Source organism: Egretta garzetta, unplaced genomic scaffold (genome assembly GCF_000687185.1).
Source record: "Egretta garzetta isolate BGI_Z169 unplaced genomic scaffold, ASM68718v1 scaffold53, whole genome shotgun sequence".
NCBI classification, from domain to species: Eukaryota; Metazoa; Chordata; class Aves; order Pelecaniformes; family Ardeidae; genus Egretta; species Egretta garzetta.
In genome coordinates, this window is record NW_009259312.1 from 2,672,596 (window position 1) to 2,677,138 (window position 4,543).

At 42.3% G+C, this 4,543-nt stretch overlaps 1 protein-coding gene across 1 annotated transcript in view; it reads left to right on the top strand.

Annotated features, from left to right (window-relative positions):
* Positions 1 to 4,543, top strand: part of SLC25A43 (solute carrier family 25 member 43) — a 19,585-nt gene that overhangs the window by 6,637 nt on the left and 8,405 nt on the right. The gene's annotated exons all lie outside the window — the stretch shown is intronic.

The window sequence follows — 4,543 nt, forward strand, 5'->3', positions numbered from 1 at the left end:
GGAAATGCTGGCTTTGTTTTGAAGCAATGAACACTGGTTTCATGCGAGCAGAGGAACACAGCACATTGCAGAGGTTGGTATCAGATTCCTCTTCCTTCCCTTCTGTCCCACTGATCTGACAGATGGAGGTAGTATATGGCTAAAGAAGACTTTTCCGGTGAACCTGTTGGTGATGGGGAACCAGGGAGTTGTCAGGCAGTCTCATGAGCTTCAGAAACTGAGAAACGAGGACACAAGGCTGACTTCTCTGATTCTGGGATGGAGTACAAGCCTGAGACCAGAACATCCAGTTCAGATCTTTACCTGACACACTAGGAAGCCTTGGAAGAGTTAACTCCATCTATCTCCTCATTTAGACAATGCTTGAATTGTTTGCACAGACTAAAAAATGAATTCTGCTATGGGAGGAAGGATAAGGTGTTATTTTTAATCTCCGTTGTAATAATTCTGTTCCATCCTCTCTCATTTTACATATCTGAATCCTACACTTCTGACGTCAACAGCTTCTGTCACTGACATCTGTGGGAGGAGGAGCTGACTGTCAGCGAACAATTCTTCCTCTGTGTTTTGGGGATGATTTATGATGTCAGATTTGTTCTGTAACCATGGCTTCTTCCCCCTCTGCTATTGGAATTATCTTTATCGTGTTTACTTTTTTTTTTTACAAAGATGCTGTGTTTGCTAAATATACTTGAATGTTTTTCTTAAAGGAAATGTTAATTAATATGAGTGAGTCTTAAATATGTGAGTCCTCTGTGTTGTGCTTATCCTAATTTTATTCCTTTGTCTTCCTTTTTTCACTTTGCTCCTGATTGGCATGTTAGAGAATGAAGAGGTACTGTATGCATGTTTTGGCATGGCAATATGGCTTTTGTTGTGCATCTGTAGAAGGGGATTAGTGAAGGAGAGGGTTATTCAAAGGGATGTTCTATATCAAATGCTTTCCTGACTCACTCTTACAGTAGATCAGTTTCTGAACAAAAATGTACTGATCTTTACATCCTTCTGACTGTTATTCTTGGCTTTCCTTTCTTAGCTGACAGTATCACGTTCTTTGTTAAAACCAGTATCTAAGCGATATTCAAATACTGAAGTTTTACCTTGCAGACTTGCATAGAACTCTTTTTTTTTAAGCCTTGAGTATGGAAATACCTGCCTGCAAATGAGTCTGGGTCTAAGGGAAGCACTGGTAATATGTTTCCACTTCCCCGCATCATATTTTTGCCTGTGATGACCTTCATAAGTGCATGTTGGACTGAGCTCTGGCATTTCAGTAAGGGAAGATGAATTTAGAGCTGTTACGTGACGTAGAGAAGATTATTATTAGAATGACACCGATCCCAGGCTATGTGTAGAACACATATCTACAAACATGCAAATGGTCAGCGCAAACCTAATACCCAAGTTTGGCACTTCCCTCTGTGCACATGACCCTCAGAGGTAGGCTCAGATACCCCTGGCTGGCATTTCTTAGCCTTCATTCCAAACTGACCTGTGACTTTCGTAGTTTAGGGTCACCTTTGTGCATTTTGCCTAACAAAAGTTTCCAGATACTCCATCAACTGTACAGTTACTTCTCGCCTGCTTACATGAACAAACTTTGCATGGTTTGCAGAAGCTCCGTCCTGTCCCTGTATTTTGATGGTAAAATTTGTTTTAATTTCCATGTCTAAAACTTGCCTGAAACTCTCCTTTGCCAGGAAATGCTACTCAGGTATAGCTTTACCATCAAACCCTTGTAATATAGAATAAGGATACTTTTAGTATACTGCAGGATTCAGCACATTTTTGGTGTTGACTGCACAGCATCCTTGAGTTGTGAGGACATCTCTCCAGGGAAAGCATTGTTCAGTAGTGATCTTTCTGTTTTAAAACCCAGGCTTTGAATTCCCTCCACTGCCATAAACAAACAGGCTCACTGTTCTTGGCTAGTGTAGACTGTTGCCATGCATCACCCAAGAAGTGGCCTCTTTTCAGTGACAGAAGTGAATCAATTAGGCCTCGGCTGCCTATAAATCTGCAATGTGATTTTCTTGTTGTTGTTGTTGGGGTTTTTTTGGTTCTTTGGAACACAAGATGCTCTGCAAGTGTGAAATCTGTTGTAAATGATGTAAATGCTGAGTTCTTAGTAACCTGGAGAAAACTAAATAGTCATTCCCTTTATGAGGTAGCCTGTTTAAAGTAAATGCTATCTTTTGCCCTGTTAGCACATTTCTAGTCTGAAGTCAGTTAAAGGAGATACTGAAGTCTCTCTTTAAAAATTGTACTGTTATTTAAGTATTTATTTAAAAATAGTCCCCTAATTGTGTTCCTCGCAAGGTAAAAGTAAGTCTAGCAACAACCCAGTGGCTGGGTTATAAACAAAGCTTTGGAAAAGAAAATGATAAATGTTCATTAGGAAAGCACCTTCTCCCTGCTGAAGTGAGGAGCCAGTGCTCCTGTGATGCTTAAACATGAGTAACTTGCAGAGTGCTCTGTCACAGGAGATGGTCACTGGTGCTGGCACGGCAGCCTCCGAAAGCTCTCGAGCTGTGGTGTCCCTGCTGTTTGTGAGTTCTGTCTTCTTGTCAGCTGGGAATATGAAAGTTATTGGAGTCATGACCCGGTTTAAAAATAAGAAATCCTTTTCAGGTCATGTGGTTCATGTGAAATCAGCACAGACATCTCAAAACCATACATGCTCTGAGACTTCGTGCAGGGACACCCTTTAATAGTGAATGGCATGGGAACCTGAGCCTTGAAAATTTTCAGAGATGGAGCCATTTGACCACACAGAGTGGAAGCAAATAAGGAGCAATATTACTATTTTTAGTCTGATTCCCTGTGAAGTAAGGCTTATATGGGAGCTAGCTGTCTGTCCTTGCCCCAGTAACTTTTGATCCTTCTGTCCAACTTAACTAAACTTGACAGAGAAGTGGAGGTCTCAAAGATATTAACTTCCTTCAAGTTTTGTGAAAACAAGTGCACAGATAGAGGCACAAGTCCAAAAATATTGCACCTGAGGAGGAGGCTGCAGTGTGAGTTCTTACTTTTCTTACTTCTCCCTATGATCTCATGCTCCCCTTCTTGCTGTTGGGGTTCAGGCATCAGCCAGGACCCCATGCCCTGGGTGGTGCTTGAACTTGGGACCAGCCTGGCTCTTCTGATTTTTAGCAAATAGGTAATAGACATCAGATTCTGGTTTTGGTAAAATCCCTTCCTTCTCTTTTTTCTCTATGCCTAAGTACTTTGAGCTACCAGCATTTTTTATTGTTTCGTTGATGTCGTTGTAAAGATATTTTATACCACTTTCTCTGAGGCTGTTGCAGAATAGTGCCCTACTGCTTTCGGAAGTACTTGGTCCAGTAAACGGTTGAGACGATGATGCTTGAAAAAAAGCTACTGAGCATAACATAGGCTTTGCCTTCTGTAACAGCCTAGATCAGCTTTTGTGCATCTGAACAAACCTCAGAAGCATTTCTCTTAGATCCCCAGTCTTCCACAGGAGAGAATCATGAAGACTGACTGCCTGTGAAGTTGAAATACTGAACAGTGCCAGTGGAAAAGCTGAATAAGAGGGAAAAATCATGAATCAGGAATCAGAAGCAGGACGGGGCTGATCTAACAGTCAGGTCTGCCTTGTGACAGCTCATGCTATGTCTAGAGGTCTTTAACCCTGTTCATCCAAGGAGCTGTGGTGTGATAAGTATGTAATACTCTCTCTGAGGTGGATTACAGCAGTAGCTTAGCACTGCAGCACAGTGGTCTGCCGGAGAAAAGCAGGAAGACACACTGTACCCATTTGGAATGCAGGAGGGCAGAATGTGGTTCTCTCTGAGTGATTTTCCCAGACACTGAAGTGGCTGCCACGCTCCCAGTCCTAGATTTCGTAGTGCCAGCTGAACATGTCCACCAGCCTCTTACAACCTCCTCAGCTCTGTGATAAGTGGCGTGTGAGCGAGACCTCTCTAATCTGCTTTGGGGCAAATCAGGTGGGTTAACTCATCCCACCTTTTTAAACTTGGTAAGCTCACCCAGCTGACGGGGCCTGGCATGGGTTAGGGTATGCTGCTGTGCGCACACAACTACTATAGCCATAATTTTCAGTGGGGAGACATTAACGTCGCCAGAGTGATAGCTATCACTGTCACCCCTAATGTGAGTATTCTTCCATCAGTTACACAGGAGAGCCTTGTATCCGTTTGGCTGTGCTTAGAATGATGTGCATGTGACACGTAAGGTGATTCATTATGCAAAATACTCCATAAACAGACGCTAAAACTTTATGAACACTCTCTTCTTTTGTATCTGATTTATTTTGATTTGGTGTAATTCCTTACCTCATCCACATAAGGCCAATGGAAATATGTCCTCTGTAAAGCCCCAGTCCTGTAAAAAGTTAATTTTCTGCTCAGTTCCTAGGCAGACAGCAGGAGATGCAGGAACTAGTGTTGCTATTCGCTCTGTGAACTGTGGGACCAAGCTAGTCTGCCTAAGGTTTTGTGCCATTAAATAAACTAGTGCTAAGGTGCATGAAAATGGTGTGCCTGTTTGTAAGGATTTT